This window comes from Orbicella faveolata, unplaced genomic scaffold, assembly GCF_042242905.1.
Source record: "Orbicella faveolata isolate gen_17 unplaced genomic scaffold, um_ofav_v1 contig_25, whole genome shotgun sequence".
In the NCBI taxonomy this organism is placed as follows: domain Eukaryota; kingdom Metazoa; phylum Cnidaria; class Anthozoa; order Scleractinia; family Merulinidae; genus Orbicella; species Orbicella faveolata.
Window position 1 is genome coordinate 12,124,203 of NW_028301553.1, and position 20,697 is coordinate 12,144,899.

Sequence of the window (20,697 nt, forward strand, 5' to 3'; positions counted from 1 at the left end):
GTTTCGCTAAGACGTCAGTCGACCATAGATCGCCTTGCAACGACTTCTTGAATGATCGAGTGTCTCAATCTATCAAAGAAAGTTCCTTATCTAGGTATCTTGTCGGAATCGCTCTTGCTTTGAAAATGTGTTTTCGTTTATTAATTGATATTAAACAGTATAGCGCGAGATTTAGGGAGGCAATTCAAAAAGTGAGAGAATTCACTTTACAACAAGTGCAGTTTTGAAAATTGGGAAATATCCCTAAGACATTCGTAACTAATTAATAGTCATAGCAGACTAACACGACTTCATATTGAAGAATAAAAAAGGATTTGAAAGTGTAAAAATAGTTACAATAGAGTGATTTTACTGAACCCGTGAAACAGAAACTACTTGATAGTGTCTTATATTGTCTGCTAATTAGTATTAGTGCGTGGTATACAAAAATAAAGCCTAGAAAAGACTAGGAAACTAACTACTAACTATAGGGGATAGTAGGAACTAATACGAAGTTGTGGCGTGTACAGTTCCACTATCTATTTCACGGGTCAAGTAAAACCACTCTATCTGGACGTTAGACCTTAGGACGTTAGGACGTTATATTAATACCAGCTTTTAATAGACCAATTTCGATGTATTAAAATTCAGGCGAAAACAATAAGCTTCAGTACAAGGTTCCGGGGAATAACTACAGAGTTTGTGGGGTTTATTCCCCAGAGTCTCGTGCTGAGGTCTATTGTGTTAAGCTGATCGAATTTATCGAAATGGGTCTATTGATGTTTAGTATATTCTCAGCTCCGACTATTGCATTTCTAGCTCTCTGATTGGCTCAAAAACTCCGACTATGAGCCATTAGTCGGAGTTTTACCTTATATGGAAAACAGTGCGCCAAGTTTAAAAATTTTCCGCTCTGTAAAATTGTTGAAATAAAAATCGGCGGCAAAAACCCGATTAAGAATATACTAAAACAATTATTCCATTCGACCTTGTTGGATATGAAGTGATCATAACCAACTCGCGCTACGCGCTCGTTGGTTATTTATCACTTCATATCCAACGCGGTTTCATGGAATAATTGTTAAATATTCCCCAATTTTCAAAACCGCGCGTGTTGCGAAAAATATTTGAAGGATAATAAACACAATAGCCTCCATTTGGCGCGAAAATATGCTCGGATATTTGTCCTTGGAGATATCTGTTCCTCGAGGCTCACAGTTTTCCGAGAGCGTAGCTCTCGGAAAACTGTGAGGTTCGAGGAACAGATAATATTTATGTACACTGTGTCGCAGCTACTTATCTACAGTACACTGATGCAGTGTGTTAAACATTTCCACTTCGTCAGCTGTTTAGTGGAGGCGGCTTTACCTGGTGGTCAGGGCGCTGGATTTGTAATGATTGCGTGGCCCCCGGAATGACCCTCATGCATAAATTTAACCTTATTTTAACGCAAGTCTTCCAAAATGTAATTGTGGAAATTTTGTCGTAAATGAATTCCCAAAACACCGAATTTTATAAAGGAATGGCCACGGTGAAAATAACATGAAGATGGTGGCAGTACTCCTGAGGTGACAGAGGTTTGAAAAGAATTTCGTGTAAATGACGCTTTGGCGCGAATAAATTTGAGCAACTGACGTAATCATGCTTGAGTCTATCCATAATTTGAAAGAGCAATTTTGCTGCATTTGAACGCGCACGTGGATTGAATACCTAATCAAAGGCGGGTTGAATACCCAATCAAAAAAAAAAAAAAAAGATTATTCTGACCTTACCAGATCTCACCCTGGGCTTCACCCATCAGAAATCTTAGATTGAAATTACCTGGCCTGGCCAGATTCCCACGGGGAAGGTGGAGGGGAGGAAGCCAAGGGAGGTGGTTACCGTTCGGGTCACTGGATGTGGTCTGTTGTATTGACCACGGAAGACACTGAACCTTGAAGGAATCGGCTTCGATGACGGAGAACCTGCGAGGCCTATCCTCAAACTAAAGCAAGAGATTTATTATATTAGAAGAATTGAATAGGGCTTGTCAAAGTGTTTCCTTTTCTTCATTCTACGATTTCCAAGAAGATGTGCCGCACTGTCATGATAGCAAGGAGGTAAACAAGATATTCTGGCTCCTGATTCTGATGGTATCTGAGGTGGCTGGAGAATCCAATGTGAAAGAACCATTCGATCCAACTTCTTCAATGAGACTTAAAATTAGTATTATTTATTAATATGCAAAAACGTATCCCCTAGCTCTATCCCTCGTAGGCTTACAGATGATAGGGAGTTTAAGAAACCAGAACGCGACGCTGAGGCAACGTTGGTGAAAAAATGATTTTACATTTCACCTACGAATCTTGCGATACTCTATTTACGATATTTTCCTTTGTTTTTTAGTGTCAAAACTATCACGAAACTGCATCTGGGCCAGGGCGAAACACTTGAAGTGAAAATAGAAAAATTAGCCGTCGTGGTTCACGTTCTCTGGACAACGCAGAATTTGGTCATTTGCAGAGAACGGCAAAGAAATGTACCAAGAATTACAACGCACGTGCACAGCCATTTTTTTTGTTGTTTAACGACGTTCCCGTTGCCGTTGCTTTCGTGGTTTTCTTAAACTCCCTAATTGTGCATGGCACGCCTACATCGTGACGGCATGGCTATGAGGGTCGACTCAATAGCGTTAACCGTGAACCGTCAAAAAGGCTTATTTTTAACCCTCAATCGTCAAAGAGGACCCCTTCCCATTAAGACCACATTAGGGTTATCACACAATATGCAGGGTGTGGTCGCATAGCTACTAACTATGTCTCTGCGAAAACTGCAGCAACTCCTCCCCCCCCCCCCCGCCCCCCTCTCAGGTGGAGATGATGGGGAATTAAGAATTTTGAGACAGTTTCAAGTCCCGTGGTCAAATATATTTTTGTCCCAAAATTATCAGTTAATCTAGTTAGAGGTGTCAAAATTTCAATTTTCTTAACTTTAAAAATTACATATGGAGGAACGCACAGAACAACGTGCAACAGCAAAACGCGCGGGAAATAGAAGAGACGCAAAGTGAATGCCTGCAAGGCATCCATAGGACGATTAAAAGCTCGCGGGGTTGCGAACGCAGGGGAAGACTGGGTGAGAACCCACAAGAGAAACCATGATTTGCAAATGCCTCGTTTATATTTAATGCTCTTCAGTAAATGAAAACATTCAAAAGTAACAAAGTCATACAATCATCAAACTTTGAAAACGTTTTAATTAAAGTAGTTATTTTCTTTTTTAATTGTTCACAGCTTGTACCTAATTATAAGCTTTGATTCGTAGGTCATCAGGTCTTTACACGGAAATGTTTAAAAACCCGCATAATTATCAGAAAGGTTTATTTAATGAAATACGGTGGCCGTGTGAATCAGTCTCATTTCACTTAAGCTGTCTTCATAAAGCCTAAAAATGCAAACATCTGGGGTGAAAATGATATTTTCGACGTAATAAATAGTTTTGCATAAGAATTAAAATACAGTTCATGAAAATATGCGGCGGCGTTTTTGTCAGCGATTGGTTCTAGTTTGCATGTAATCAATATTTATGACTAGTGAAATTTGCATCAAACCAAGCACTTCGTCATATTGTGAAGACCGTTGGATTTATGTGCTCCTGTTGTTGTCAGATCTGGCCATGTTCTTCCGTCGAAGAAGAAAAACCAGGACAAGATAGAAGTATTAAAATATGAATGGTGAGTGCACGTTTTAATCTCTTTGATATTCTCCAAACAGAACAATTTCTACCTTCCGAAAGTTAAGTTCCACCCTTCGCTCACAATTTTCTTTGTCGAGCTACACACAGCTTCGTTCATTAACCAGATACTCGTGAGCTACAACGTCTCAGTGAAGAGTTTCCCGAGTCTGCGAGATACTTGCGCTGAATTTGTTTGATATTTCTTGATCTTCTCGTCGCGTGTTGCTATCTGGTTAATGAACCGTTACCACGTGCAGCCGGTTCATGCAAAATTTGGTCGCTGCTTGCGATTTGTCGAGAAAAAGCTTATGTTTCTCCTCCTTGTCTTGTTTTTAAGGAGAGGAAATGACCTGACGGCGAAGATGGAATCCATTGGTATGACCCGGCGAACGAAAGAGGACATTGAAATTCACGAGGAGTTCATGGCTATTCAACATTGGAGATGACAACGAGATAAGAATTTTAATTTCATAACTTTCAATCAAAATGGTGGCAATATATTTGAAGCTAGGATTAGTTGTCGAGGTTTTTTCTAGTTGAAAAAAGTCGTGGTATTTAATTGTTTCAATAACTAGCTAACCATCTCGATTCTGGTAGCCACCATTTTGGTCGATATGATTTCAGGAAATATTTTAAGTGGATAAACAACGTTGAGTTTTTACGGTGGCACTATATTTTAGCAACACCATCTTAATTCTTGAAATCAGTTCGTGTACGTTTCGTCTTTGAATCGACAAAGTAATGACATTAGGTGTTTTTTTAGGCAAAGGGAGATTTATATGGCCTGTACACGGCAACGAAAAATTGTTTTTGGCAACAACGAAAAATTACTCTACACACAAATAATTTGTCTTGCTAGAATTAAAATTATTGTGCAATGTTTTACTCTCTTCAGATCGAGTAAAATTCAATGTTTTTTTTTTTTTTTCCCTGTAAAAGGAGATTAACAGGACCACAGTCGTGTAGCGTGAATGACGAAAAGTATTTTTTGGAACAAAGGAAATTATATGTAACAAATTTAAATTGTTTTGCGTTCAAACATTAAATTCTCTTCCAATAAAGCCTAAAACTCGTAATGCAATAAAGCAAAAAAATGCCAGGCCAATGAAAATTACTCTTGAAAGAGAATGGAACAAATAACTTGAACACACTTGTATTATAAAATTATTTGAAAACATGTTCAACAATCTGGAAAACTGATATCTAAAAAACTTATATCTAGACTCCGGTTAAAAAAGGTCGATTGCAAATTACAACGAAGATTTCAAAAGAAATTCGAAGATTCCGAACCGCTGACGACAGCCATTCGAGGTATTCCGAAGATCGTCGACTATTAGGGAAATCACTCGAGGATTTCCGAAGACTTCCGACGATTTTTCAACTGTAACGAAAGCTTTGGGAGTACTTTAAGGGATTCGTAAGGCTAAAGGGGGATTTCTCAGAGATTTAGAGTCATGTGACTACCGAGATAGCTGTCTTTCGCTGAATATAGCTTTTCTTACTTTTTGTTGTACCACAGCTACTTTAAAATAAGTTGAAAATATTTTCAGGTTATTGGAGACACTACAAAACTCTCAATTTTTGAAAGTGCCACCTTAATCTCAACGTTTGTTTAACCTCTAGATATTGAAAGGTTAGGCTTCTAAGATCAATATCTGGTTTATAAAAGGTGTTGTAAAAGAAAAAAAGCAGAGAAGTATAGCCAGAGTGATAAAAAAAATCATCGACTGGGAGATACTGTCTTGATGTGCTACCAAATTCTCAGAACTACAGTTAACAATCGTTAAGGAAACTTGTAATTTTCAGCTTGAAAGAACGAGCGAGTTCAGGATCGCAGGGAACTGAAAATAGAATACCTGTTTCTGTAACATTTTCAAATCAAATTCGATTCTGCCATCTTTTGTTTTTCAACGATTGTTTAGCAATGACTTCCAAAAAGAGAACCTTTCGCATGCAATGACCACACAATAAACATTTAAATTTAGCTATTGCACTAACTGTTTTTCAAGATTTAAAAGGCTGCCAACAATTTTGTCACAATCATAACCAAAACTAGAAAAGCCAGCAAAAATTTGTTAACCAGGATGATAATATTTGCATATGAATTGGAATTAAAAACGTGCCTTGTCAAACCCTGGCTAATTTGTTTTTTTTGTTTTTTTTGTTTTTTTTTTTTTTGTATCAGTTCTAACTTTTAAATTGCTGGACCTCCAAAAGAAGTACATAAGCATTTTTCTTTGATATGCTTTGTTCAAAACAGGGAAATATATTTTCGAAACGTTTTCAACAATAGATCTAAATTTTCACGGTGGATTATTCCGACATTGTTTGGGCTGAACAAGTTCATAAAATATACTGAGCTGGTCGAAGCAATTTTTCCGTTATATTACGAATGAACATCTACCAGATATTGATTATTTTGTGGTGTTAACACTTTGGTTGTTGCACGGGAAAAGAGAATGGAGCAAACGATCGCATCGGAACAGAAAATTAACTTATTTCGAAACTTAAATGGGTTATAAACCATCGAAATTGGGCAATTTCACGGGAGAAAAATGATTGGATTTTGTTTGATGAGTTTTCTTTGCCTGTGCAACTGATCCGAAGTGTACCATATGTATCTATATCGATATATTATCGTCTGACAGAGAAACACTATTTTAGGGTCACTTTGCGAGATTTCAAATCGTTTTGGAATTGTATTTTATTTTGTCGCCTATCATTTTGATCCATCTGTCATTTCGTATTTTTCGTGCCTCTAGGAGCTCTCGCATCACCTCGCACAAAAAGCAGCGCGAAGTTTGTTGAAAACTGAAATTAGAAGTGTTTGGCAAAAATATTTTTCGAGGAGGAAAAAAAAACCTGTCTTAAAATATCAAAATGGCTTTTTCGACGCGAGGTGGTGCAGTAGTTTTTGAAGGGATCTTCTATCAACTGTTGCCTTTGAGAATTGTTTTGCGACCAAAAACTTCTGAAGGGTAACTTCTTTAAATTTTTCTCAAGAAAGTGGTAAGGGGAAACGCTGTGCAATTTTTTCAAATTTTCCCGCCAAAAGTCTTAGTTTTTATACGCAAACTTTTTCCTTCACACGTTTTAATTTGTATACTCTTATTAATTAGTAATTGATCAATTACTTATTTGATGCAAGACAATAAAATTAAATGAAATGAAAACAGCAAGTGGTGGTTATTGTGTACATTATTATAGGATTGCTAAACAATATCAAAGACAATAAAAACAGAGTCAATTACACACACGTCTTCAATATAACTTTTATTGTTTATTTAATGATTCAATTAATACTCATTACAAACAATTTGAATAAGTAAATTAAATTTAAAAAAGGCGCTTTTAAAAGGGCCTGGAAACTAGCCAAAATGTAGGCTATCTCTTTTACTATTTTTTAACTATGTAGGGTTGCCAAAAAGAAAAAAAATTCTGCGCCTTTAAACAGAGTCTAGCCAGAAATCATGCATATACTGTAACGTTTAATGGGAAAAATCCTACACAGTGCAAGATTTTCTCCACCAAAAGACTCTGTATATGTTTGACTCAAAACCAGACACCATTTAAAATTGCAGACTTTCTTTTCTAAGTACCATTTTTCCACTTTTCGATTTTTTTCTTGGCCCTTTTAAAAGCGAAACCTTTTCATCAATTTAATGCGTTCTCGAAAACTGGAAAGATCTCGTTAAATTTGTGAAACAGATACTAGACTATTAGTCATTTCAACGAGTTTAATACAAGGACTTCCAGACTGAAAATCGGGTTGCAAAAACAAATCCAGGTAATTCTAAAATTCTACCCTAATTTCAAGCCACAAACTTGAAATACAACTCACGCCTTACTCGAAAGCTAGCAACGTACGAGGCAATTTGGCAGATAATAGACAATTTGACAGTTTTGTGTTGTGAAATCACTAATACGAGCACCTTCCTAACAATCTTTCGCAAGAAACTCAATCGAGATCAACTTTGTCTTGTAACTCAACCTTACTTTTAAAACGCGATCCACTGAGGAAAAATCTAAAAGAAGTTCTTTGCTTTCCTTTGCTTCTTTCTCCATGTTAATGTCACTGCGTGTACACTTGAGATGCAGCCTGAAAGAAAGAGAAATAAGCGTCCAATTACCAATGGCGATACTGAAACCCGAAGAACAAAATATACATACAGTGTATACTCAACTAAAGTTTACAAGTTAATTCTGTCATCGGGAATGCGCTCTTCGTTTGGATATATCATCGTCATAGAAATACTGGAAGTTTACATAATGATATTAAGAAGAACTTAAAATGCGGACAAACAGCAACATGAAAATAACACCGGCTAAAATATAGCACTCTAAAATTAACTTTCATTTGCAACTTTTCCCGGCGAAAAGCTCACCGCCAAAAACACACAAAAAGCTCACGGCAAAAAATGTTCGCGACAAAACGGGCAATGTTTGCATTTTCTTTCTGAGGAAGAATTTATGCGTGGTTAATATCCACAAATCTTTAAATAACTAGTGAATTTTTTGAAAAAATAATACGCTCTCGGGTAGCTTCACATTTGTACAATATTAAATAAAGGTAATGTAATTGGCAGGACGGTTATTACCAAATAAAAACAGACATAGTAAAATATTTAGACAAGCGAATAACAAGAAAAGCTGCTTCCAAATTCAAAACTGTTGTTCAAATACAATACTAGATGTAGTTATGTAACTGAACAATAGATTTTACAGTAATTTACAGGTAATTATGGTTTTCTCTTGTTCACCTTTGATCTGACAACCTGGCAGCTATAGCTAGTTTTGACAGCACGGTTTGTATGAAACTACGACTGAAAACGACTTTCACTTAGACCGCTATTTCAAGAACATTTCCCAGGAGCATCTGAGATCCCAGAGGGAAATTCACACAACAGTAGAAATCCGAAAAGGTCATGGCAAAATATAAATGAACAACTCCGTGATTTAACACAGTTATGAAGCATGTCTCTTCCACTAAAGTTTTAGCATATGACGAGACTGACTTTTGCAACCAAGCAAGTTATTTCACGTGCACTTTCAAAACATATGCAGTACTATCACATGACGCTGTTATTATGCTCTACAAGGTTGTTCTAGCTTTAAAATCTATGGATAAGATCCCTATGTTTGTCCTCTCATATTGAATCTATACAGTATTTTCATATACCTTTTACGGCAAAAAACACTTTTAGGTACATTGTTTACTTTGGCACCCTTGAAATGAAATCAACAAGGACTTCACATCCTCATTTCCGGGCTGTCTGGTTTTCTTTGCTGTAAATGTTTCAGGATTTGGTCTAGAATTTAGTTATAAATCAAGACAACATCCTCCAGCATATAGCCTTCCTTCTCACTGCTTAGTCCTTATTCAGTCCTTAGTCAAGAAACAAATTCTGCCTACTACTTTTGAGGTATCTAGACAATTCTTTTTTTAAGGTTACTCTCTAAATCCTCTTTACTGTTTCTTCGTGATTAAATTGAGATTATCAGGAGAACTTTAAGCTGATCACTCATGAGACTTAATGGCTAAGGAAGCATTGATACATGAACTGGAAAGCAATTGGTCAATGATCCAATCAGGCCCTTCGTCTCACAGTTTGAATATTCATCAACAACAGTACTTCGGGCATTGTATTCTAAAGGAATGCTTGTATTGACCACACCCTGAAGGGCTAGGGTATCTGGTTAGGCATATAACAAGGGTTTCTTGAGATAATCTGGACAGTGAAACAATAACATCTCTATTATTATGTACAATAGTAAAAAAAATCTCTTCCTTTTAAAAGAAAAATACGAAATATTGCGCCTCACCTAATAAGGAATCCAATGTCTCAATTTGATTCTTTTTCCTCTTGAGTCTCAGCACAGCTTTTGTTTTTTCTCGGTTTTGTATCAAGTAAGAATCAGAAATGTTTTAACCTGAATGACATCCTTTATATCATAATTTCAGAGCTAAGAATAATCATCAGATTTTTTCTATTTCAATCCTGCCAGGGCAAGTTTGAACAATGAAGGTAAGGTTAAGTCTGCATCAGGCCAAGTGATCCAAACCACCACAGCTTATCCAGTTCTGGTTACAGTACAGACGATGTTCGTACTTTTTGTGAGGTCGAACCAGAAACTTTATACCATATCCTTTACCAATGCCCCTCTACTCAAAGCAATTTTGGAATGATTTTGAATCTTATTGGTGCCTTTTATCAAATCAACAGGTTTGTCTTTCTTTGCAGGATGTTATATTTGGTATAATATCTACTACGCAATGCCCCTCAGCTACATGTAAATTACTACATTACTTTATTATTGTTGGAAAGCTGTTTAGGTGGGACTGCAGAAGAAACCAAAATATACACATCCTAAAATTAAAGGTTATCAAAAGAAAATAGCTAAAAAATATGAAACTGAACATAAACGTAAAATAAATAAGAATTCCTTTGAAAAAAAAAATCGATATTTAGCAAATCAATATGTAGATACATGTAGATTAAATACGTAAGTAACCAAAGAAGTAATTTAGATTGATTTGCTCTTTGTAATCACGAAGTTATTCATTCATTTATTTTTTTGGGTCCTTTGTTCTCGTTGTCTTTTTTCTTGTGCAGTTTTATTTTTGTCACTTGTAGTATAACAAAAGGTACTGATGTAAACTTAATAGCCGTTTATTAATTTTTAGCCTATTTTTTTTTACAAATTGATGTAAGTCGTTGAATGGAGACAAAAATGTGAAAAAACAAAAGTGTTGTATTATTATTGCACCTGGATGAGATGCTATTAGCATCCCGACAATTAAATTCACCCAGAATCCATTATTTTGTACACCTACATGTAGGTGGAGGGAGTTACTGTAGCATGGGAGTAAAGTGTCTTGCCCAAGTACACAATGCATGCAGAGACTCTAACCATTACATGTAGCTCAAACCCACACTGCTTGATGTGCAGACCAGTACAGTAACCATCAGACCACTGTGTCCCTCCTCTCACAGAACAATACTCCTCGACAACAGTACCCAAGACATTGCAGTCTTAAGGATTTTTGTACACCCTTCCCTTGAAGGGCTAAGGTATATGGCCACATAACAATTAACGGTTTGCTGAAATGGCTGAAAAGTTGTGCAACAAGAACATCTCTCTATTTGTTTTAACTTTTTGCCTGCATTGTGCACAATATTACTATTATTATTATTCCTCGTCCATGATACCAAACATAAATAAAATTGTGACTGACCTGCTAAAGAATCCAGTGTCTCAGTTTGATTCTTTCTCCTCTTCAGTCTCAGCACATACACTGTAGCTCTTTTCCTTGTTTCTCTGTTTTGTATCTAGCAAGAAACTGCAAATGTTTTAACTTTATGTAATTCCCTGATATTGTAAGTTTTACAAACTACACAGATTTATAAACATTTAACCCTACTAGGGTGAGTTTGGACTTAGGCTATGAGTAGTCCCTCTTTCGCTTAGTCCATTGAGCAAGACTGTAAATAAACTGTGAGAAAAAATGGCCATGTGAAATCCTGGGAGAGTGCTTTTCGCCAACAGGAGTTCGTACAGCCATTTTATCTTGTGGTTTTCTTTCGAGTCACACATGACGTACTAAGGAAAGACAGACCACTCATACACTGTAGTCTAGTTTGGACTATGAAGGTAACATAAAGTCTGTATCAGGCCAAGTGATCTAAGCCACCACAGCTTAACCCAGTCTTTGTTGCATTAAGTGATACTGAGTAGTTCTACTCCCCCCTGGATGGAATGCTAATCTGTCTGTTTCACAGAACCAAACAATTATAAAAAAATCATCAGATTTTTAATTGTTTCAACCCTATGGGGGCAAGGTTTGACAATGATGGCATGGGATGAGTTGATGCAAGTCTGTTGCAGGGTTAACACCCATGCAGATTAAATTTACCCAGTACCTGTTTGCACACTTAGGTGGAGAGAGAGAGAGAGAGAGAGAGAGAGAGTGTGAGAGTGTGAGAGTAGAGACTGTCTTGCTCAAGAACACAACAGAAACCCTAACCATTAGCTCAAACCCAGACTTCTTGATCTGCAGTCCATGCAGTGTGCTTACATGTACATTGTAACAGCTGTTAAATCTCTGTGTCCCACCACTCTCAAAAGAATACAATGGTATCCCTGGCATTACAGTTTTAAAGAATTTTGAAGGTCTAAAGTGCAGTATGGTCACATCCCTAACCCAAACTCTTCCTTTAAAAGAAAATTATGACTCACCTTACAAGGGACTCAAAGTCCCAATTGATTCTTTGTCCTCTCGAGTCTCAGCACATACTGTACTTTCATTGTTGCTTCTCTATTTTGTATCTAGTAAGAAACAGGAAATGTTTTAATCTTAAGTTTATGAGAGCCTTAATCTCTTAAGTTTTACAAACGACACAAAAGTAAGTCATCAGTTGTGTAAAAAAATTCAGCCCTACTTGGGGAGAAGTTTGCGAATGGAGGTGCCGTAGAATGTGTCAGACCAAGTGATCCAAAACACCACAGCTTGTGTGGGTTTTGCAAGTATGAAGTGAAAAAGTATTATAATTTTGTCCCCTTCCCCACCATCTGTCGCAGGTTTAGCCCCCAGCACTGAATTCACCAAGTACCAACTGTACACCTGGGTGTTGAGAGGCACTGTGAGAGTCAAGTGCCTTGCACAAGAACAAACCAAAGACTGCTTGATGTGCAGTCCAGTACACCAACCATTAGACCACTGACACTGCCTCTTCAATATTTTCCACAATAACAAATCATAACTATAAATGGTCAAGGAACTACGGATGCATACAGTGGAAAGAAATTGGTCCCTCCTCCCACAAATGAACATTCATCTACAACTGTATCCCAGGGATGGCTAGGGAATCTCCTCACAAACAAGTAAATAGCACCAATGATACAACATTGAACAACACTGAAACAACTACTTGTCATTCCCAGTGCACGTACACGTACAAAATGCAGCAAAATTAACAAAGATCAACAGGCACTCCAATCATTCCATTCCATTCCAATACACCATAAACACTGGCGGATAAGCCACACACGCAGATAAGCCACTCCCCGAGTTTGGCAACTCAAATTTTGGAAAAAAGTTTTTTGAAAGGAATCAAAACAATTCACAAGTGGAGCTTGAAGAGGTTCATTACATGTAAGCTTGATTTATTGAATGCAAACCCAAGTAAATGCACTAGCATTGAAAACAGAGAAGACTTCAAACTGAAAGCCTTAACTACAAATTTAGTTCTGCAGTAGTATAGACTTGATGTCTACCAACTTTTACATATGTTTGATCTTTCTCTGGTATATTGCAACCAGTATTTTTTCATTCCTGTCAGTTTTTCAATAAAATTTTACATACAACAACAACAAGAACACTTTGTTCATTTGTTCATAGCTTAGTACTAGGCAAACAATTCACCAGGAGATCGAGTACTGGACACAAGTAGCTTTTGAGATGTACATGTAAATACCTTTGTGGTTGACTGAAGATTCCCCGCCGAGTAATATAATGTAAGCTGCTCAAGAATGGCTACCTTACACCAGTTAAAAGAATTTTTAACAAAGGTTTAATGCTGTTTTAGTCTCAGCACGTAGAATAATTTATTGTTGCTTCTCTGTTTTCTATCAGGTTAAAAATAGGAAAGGTTTGAAAAGCACTCTAGCCTTATAAGCACTGGAAAAACTGCAAATATGAAACAAGAGGCTGCAGTGTGAAGATGAACAACAGGACAGGGATGCAGATAGCAAACACTACCCGAAAGGTTCCCCCCATTACAGATGCTTTACCAATAATCTTGTCTCATAGCAATGCAGGATGTGTATGCTTGAGAGATAAATAAGGCTTATATGAAAGACATGCAGCTAGGATTTGCCTGTCAGAACCTATTTCTATTTTAAACAAAGCAATATACCAAACATTTGAACCAATAATGAAGCTGGTAAATGCACTAACCTACTAGTGTTAAGACTGTCTCATCCCACCAGCAGCATGATGGTGTTAAGGCATTGAACAGTGCAAAATGCAGACCTTGATTTGAATCTGGTCAGGCATTGTTCACCTGGCAAAAATCAGGACCTGCTGCCTGCAGGCTTTAAGATGAGACCATTCTCAGGATGGTGTCAACTAAACCTTCATCTGGACCCTCATTTCTATGAGAAAATACAATATTGTGCTGCAATCAAAGAACTCTATGTCAGTCAACTCATTCATGCTGCTGGCAATGAAGTGATTTGGGCAGTAAAATTGTTTATTAATGTTGGTGGAACATCAAGAAGGATTGTAAATGCACAAATGTATTTATCCTGTACGATATGATGTGCATGCACTTTAACATTATACATGTACATGTATTAATGTTTATAAATATCTCTTTAACTTAATAATCTATTTTTAATTGTACATGGAACAATAACTTAATGAGTAAGTCCCTAACAGTCACTTGCACTCCATCTTTATCCACACTTATGCAGTCCCAACATCTGCAGACAGCCTGTCTGAGTCAGAAAGTAACTCATCCATCCCTTGCATTAACCTATGTGTTTGTATTTAACATAATAATTATTCACCTCTTTGGCATCCTTCCACATAGATGTATACCCTAAAGCAAGCTATTATTTTGTGGTTAACTTTGGTTTTAAGATAAAACTTGTTACAGTTTGAAAGGCTGCTTTAATAGCTGTTGTTATAATTATCACTTGTACCGTACCTTAACCAATCAGTTTCCATGTTGATATCATATTATCCTGTGTTGGAAATCCAGGCTCTTTTCTATTCGATGATGTGTGCATTCTGTGGAAACAAACAATGTACATGTAAGAGGGTACTCTTCTAGTAATAATTAAAACTACATTACTTACATTCATTGTACAGTTATAATTGAAGTCTGTCAGTGACTATATACACAAGTTTTGTACATGTACATGTACTCTGCACCCTGAATGTGCATGTGTCATTGACCAATCAAAATTCAGAAATTATATTGATCAACAAAATTCTTCATTCATTTCAACATTTGGTTCCCCAATTGCAGGTATCCAATCACAACTAAATTTTGTAATTGGACACCATCGCCATTCACATATCACTCATTTATGCTTAACTGGCTTTCTTCTTAATGTTTCCTACAGTGTTAAAAACTTATGGAAAACACTACTGCATTGTTTTTCTCAATAAAAGTCCTTTAAAGACTTTTTTAATATTGAACATTGTTATTGACAGTATTATTAGTAATTTGCCTCGTTAGATTTCAAATTACTGACACAATCACACCCTAAATTGTGCTTGACTCAGTCCAATTACTGTACACATTGGTTATTCTACAGTGTAATTGGCAAAGGGTGATGTCAAGATGGCTGGATATTAGCCAAGTTATTTAATTGGACCAAAGGAGCTACACGTAAGGTCCATAACAATGCCAGTGTTCAGCGATATTGCCCGAATAAGCTTCATCAATATAGGAGTTATGGGATAAACAAATTTTCTTGTGGGACACAGTACTTAATCCAGCATGGCAACATAGCACCATCTTGGGATAGCCAATCACAGGGTAGGATTTGGTAAATCTTGCCTGCTCAGGGAGCTACATGTAGCCATACAAGAATAATATTGATATAAAGAGCAGCTAAAACTGTACCTGCATTCAGGGATTTGTAATAATTATTCTGCTTTGAAGGATAACATCAACAATTTACAGGGAGTGTCATTACAGGCCGGGCACCAGGCAAATTGACCAGCTGTGAGGATGATTTTGCCTGCCTGGTTTGACTATCTACATGTAGAGGAAAGTTTTTCTTAGAAGGGTTGGTAATGGGGTTAACTGTTTAGCATACAATGTTTTTTTTTCTTGCTATCGTAACCGTAAACGAGATCAAAAGACTCAAAAGAATCAAGACGCATCTCAAGAGAATCAAGACAATCAAAATTAAAAAAAAAAACAAAACTTTCCATTTACATGCTGTTTGTTGCCATTCTTCCCAATTGAACAGGCAAGTAAAATATCGCCAGGGCAAGTTTAAGGACGCAGTGTGGCCGAGTGGTTTAGGGCCCTGTTGTTGTAATCTGGAGGTCCTGGGTTCAAGTCCTCCACCTTACCACTAGGGGGATTTGTTTCTCGGTCATCCTGAATTCAAATACCCGGTCACGCTTTGTAAATACCCAACTGGTCTGCCTCCTGCCAGTTGGGATTTTTAACTATGTTGTACGTTTATTTGACATATTTGTTTCCTTTAATTCAGTAGCATGCCTTTAGACAACACGTAGCTAAGATTAGTGCTTGTATAGTTAAGTGCATGACCACTATAAATAAGATTTACATTTTTTACATTTACAAGCTGACATACTTGCCTGGCTGACGACTTGGAGAAGAAAACAACCTAGATCCCTAAATTTTAGTCACCAGTTCCAGGGCTTCTCTCTTTGTTTTTTTGCAACCCTACATGTAGCAGGCATAAGTGCAGTAATTACGTTTTACTGAAATTCCAAGAAGTTCTCGAATGATTTCCTTCAAGGCTTTCTTTCCAGGGTAACTTAAGTAGCTTGAAATAATTTCAAACACCACGTAATTTACATGAAAGAGAAAACTAGGGAGCTTAAAGAACTTCAAGTAAATTGACTTGAGCCAAAATTGTTTTGCCTGCCAAGGTCAACTGAGAGAGCAGATTATTACAGAAATTATTTTTATTGTTCAATTTGCTTGATTGGCTATAAATTCCACACTAATTCTACAATACAGAGAACAAAATTACATCATTTTCAATAATAATATTAAAGAACTGATTTTGTGTCAGTCATGACTCAAACAGAGGTCATATACAGCTCATAAAAAGTCATAAAATCATACGAATTAGCTGACTGTAATTACTGTGTATCTTTGTTTTTCTGTTTACTGACTAAATCTATTTTTTTTTCCTAACAGCTTGCTGACTAAATGGCTTATTTTTAGTTAGTTACTGACTATCAGGGCAAAAGTGAAAACCATATTGACACCCTCTTTTCAAGTGTAGTTCAGTTCAAACAGAAGCATACGTTTTTCCCTCTGGTGGAAACAAAATGGCCGTTGATAAAACCCAGAACATGGAACATTCCGGAACATCCTGGAACATCCCGGAACATCGAATAATTATCATAATAATTTATGCGAAAATATGTAAAATTAAATTTTTAAAACTAAAATAAACAAAAATAAACTGGTATCAGCCTGAAATATGGAAAGATATCATTGGGGATAGGGGAGTCGGTAGCAGAGGGGTAGGGAGCATTGGGTATTCATTCAACTGACCACAATGAGTGCAGGATCCTCTTCTTTCCTGCCAATTGCGCCACATCACTTTTCAGCACTCTGTTTTTCAACACAAACATGGACGATTTTGATGATGAATGCCAGGTTATTCATTGCATCTCCTTTTTTGATCCCTGATTTCTTCAACACCTGAGGTGTTTGTCTGTGCATCATACAGTTGCTTGTTAAGTCAGTATTCATAGTTTTGTCCCTATTCCATCTTCATGTTACTATTTATCATCCCCAGTTTTCACGCCCCTCCGCTAGGAACGCCTGGCTTTATGCCCCACTAAGTGTAGACTCGGCCTTTCTGGAAGCCCGAGTAACAAGCAAGTTATTATAATTGATAAACTAGTGGTAATCAAAGATTTATAGAGCAGCGCGCGTTCACGAGCAGTTTTCGCATGTCTGGTTTACTTTGGTGGTGTTCAAATGGCTCGATAGAAAACTAAGTTTGATCGAATGTCAGATAACGATCTGCACGTGAAGTTGAACTAGCGATGAATAGATTATAGCCTGAGGTAAAAGTATTTTTAGTTAATTAAGTATTAACTTGTACTGGACAAAGATTTTCCAGGAGATGCATTTGAACTGTCGGCGACACTTAGAATTCAATTTCAGATCGCAAACACTTGTAACAAATATTTCTAGAGACAATAAAGTTTTGACCAGCGACCCCGCAAGACAGCGCGCGCGTTGCCAAATGTTTTTAAAGTTCGTGTTTGTATTTACCTACACTGTCATCAGCGGTCGAACAGTCCGAACTAGTTTAGACAAGAAACTCGATGCCGAAGAGTTTCTATTTCTATCTCATGGAGAGACTATTTGTTCATGAGAAATTGTGTATACGCATATCTTTGTACTGATGTAATGAATTGAATAAAGAAGTCACACTCATGCACCCATACTTTTAGGTCTGATTAAGGAGTTTGAACGCCACCACCTCACTTTTCTGTGAAGAACGAAATCTGGCAATAAAGGACAGTCACGTGATTAACTGACGATGAATGACTGGAAGGAATGGATTACTCTCCTTAGTTGCTAGCCTTCACTCATTGCAGTCACTTTCATTTTTCTTTCTTTTTTCCTTTTTTTATGTTTTTGTTTTGTTTCTATTTTCCAAGCTGATACCAGTTTATTTTTGTTTGATTTACTTTTTTAAAATTTTATTTTTCATATTTTTCGCGTAATTATGATAATTATTCGATGTTCCGGGTTGTTCCGGAATGTTCCGTTTTCCTGGGTTTATCGACGGCCAAACAAAATTTGCAGTTGCCCTCCTGATAAAAACGCCGTCAATGAAAGCCCCACAACTTAGCTTCCAACTGGATTCAAAAATATGCACAGCTATTTGATCCTGGTAATTTCTTGTGAAGACCAACCTGGTGATTAAGCATTTTATGCGATGACTTTGTTATTCAGGGTGAAGCCCTAGTGAATCGGAGAGTGCTCAAATTCACTGTCAAAAAACTCTTTCTACCACTTGCATTTACTTCTGCAAGTTGCTTTCCAGTTTGAAGAAATAAATCTTACTTACGATAATATAAGAACAAGCCACAGAAGAGCAAATAAAAACAGAAAAACGCCAAAATGTCTTACCTTTCAAACAGCTACCGCCGCCATATTTTCCGAAAATATCATGCTTCTGGACACGTGATCTGAGATTGTGATTTTAGTGTATGATGGGATACTCAACCGGATGTGACATCACGGGCGCGAAATTCCGAAAAATTAGGAACGGGGCGGGACAAATGGAAAGGAAATTTTCCTGGGAAAGTTTCCAGAAAATCCAGAAATCGTCGACTTTCCGGAAAGCGAACCATTCCACCAAAAATTCAGGAAATTCTGAGAGGAAATTGACACGGAACAAAAATTCCTTCACATTTCAAGGAAAGTTTAATTGCGAGTGTGGCGCGGTTTTCATCCACTGGCCGTTGGCCGAATAAAATATACTTCACATGTCCCCGAACCCGTCATATGGAGAGGATACTCCTGGTGAGGAAAGTTCCTGGGGGTGGGACTCCCCTATAAAAAGGACGGAGGTGCTCGTCGTACCTTTTAGGGGTTGAAAAAAAATCAGTTTAGATTTCTAGAAAAATTCCAAATATTCCAGATTGTGGTTCATCTCCAGATTAGTCGAACGAACTCAAAGGATAAACAATTTCTTATGCGACTGGCTTCTTTGTTGTTTGTTTAACACATGCGTCAGTGTTCCGGCGTTAATCATTTAAAAAGAAAAAGGGCATCTGCCTCGTTTCTATCGAGTTTTAGTAGAATCCTAGCAGTATACTAATGCAAATGCTGTAATCTGATTGGCTGAGCCATTGAACACTATCAGCCATATTAGTGTGCAGTGGCTGGGGGTCGTCTAGGAAATGATGACGTTTTTTCGTTCTTCCGAAGTTTTGGAGGAAAATTTCGATGCAAATAGATAATTAAATTCCCGACAAGTCTAAACGAAGGACATTTACGTTTCTTGACTTTAAAAAAAGTTGAAATTATTGAAAAAACTGATGCGCGCGAGCACACAACTTTAATTTTAAATGACAAGTCAATCCGAGCGATCTTTTTCAGGCTCAAAGTTTAAAGGGGCAGTCTCACCAAGATTTAGTGCTACTTGAAAATCCTATGAAGGTGTTGGTGTTAATTGGAAATCCACTAGTAGTTGCCTAACCTTGCTAAAATGCACAGTACTGGTCATGAAAGTTGTTTACAACTGCTGTAGCTATGGACAAGTAGAAAAGAAGTGGTCTAAAACGTCGGGCCGACGTTTTCAAGTTTGACAATGTTACTTGGAGGAAAATCTCTAAAAATCATTGATCTCTTCAGTAAAGATTGAATTTACGGGCTGTGTGCCAGTTTTGTTGTTTTAAAGTTGTTTTGTTGATCAGTGACTGCACCTTTATAATTTTAGCATAGTCGGCACAAAAACTTAGAAAGCATCTTGTGATGCTGCCCCTTTAATGAGGCCCGGTTCATACGTCGCCTTTCTGCCATGTAGAATTCAATTCAACGAATTAAATTCGACAGAAATTCGACGTCTGAATCGGCTGCCGCATTTCTGCCGCACGTTTGACTGGTCTTGTCGCATTATCCGACAGAAATGCGACACCGATTCAGACGTCGAATTTCTGCCGTGTCGAATCTAATGCATACATTATGCTAATGTATTGAGTATGCATAAATGTGTGCCCGCCAAAGAAAAAGAAGAAACTTGGCCATTCTCGACCCAATGCAACCTGAACATATTGTAACACATACTGCTCCATTTTCAACCTTCTCCTTCTCGTTCCATTGGTGGACAATTTTGAGCAAAATTAAAATCCTTCGTCGCTCAGTATTTTCGTCCGCCATATTGAATATTCTACGTTTAAAACATTTTCCGCTGGCCGACACACCTGACAGTATAAATTCTGAATTAAGTGCGACACAAGTGCGCCGTATGAATCCACAGTCGCATTTCTGCCGCACTTAGAAATCGAGAGCGAATAATCTAATTGTTAATTAGTATAATTCTACTTGTATACTAATGCAAATGCTGTAATCTGATTGGCTGAGCCATTGCACACCGATCAGCTATTAGTGAGTAGTGGCTTGATTTTTTCGACAAAATTGCAACGTTTCCTCGTTTCTCTGAAGTTTTGAAAGATCAAATGAATAAACAAAATTGCTGACAAGAATAAAAGGAGGGCATTAACGGTTTCTTGAATTAAAAAAGCTC

At 37.3% G+C, this 20,697-nt stretch overlaps 2 long non-coding RNA genes across 7 annotated transcripts; one reads left to right on the plus strand and one right to left on the minus strand.

Moving 5' to 3' along the window:
- Positions 1 to 2,809: 2,809 nt before the first annotated feature.
- On the plus strand, positions 2,810 to 6,868 carry LOC149108977 (uncharacterized). The gene is made up of 2 exons (XR_016208524.1): positions 2,810 to 3,691; positions 4,031 to 6,868. It is a non-coding gene; the product is annotated as an uncharacterized LOC149108977 (long non-coding RNA).
- Positions 6,869 to 7,291: 423 nt separating this feature from the next.
- LOC110046403 (uncharacterized) lies at positions 7,292 to 18,627 on the minus strand. Of its 6 annotated transcripts, none has more exons than XR_016208520.1 (7): positions 18,576 to 18,627; positions 16,043 to 18,358; positions 14,406 to 14,488; positions 13,652 to 13,848; positions 11,932 to 12,021; positions 10,931 to 11,024; positions 7,292 to 7,792 (listed from the first exon to the last, which is right to left on the minus strand). It is a non-coding gene; the product is annotated as an uncharacterized LOC110046403 (long non-coding RNA). The 6 variants fall into 6 exon arrangements; XR_016208522.1 differs by having other exon boundaries at positions 16,043 to 16,130; positions 18,576 to 18,623; XR_016208523.1 differs by lacking the exon at positions 16,043 to 18,358 and having other exon boundaries at positions 18,576 to 18,623.
- Positions 18,628 to 20,697: the final 2,070 nt, after the last annotated feature.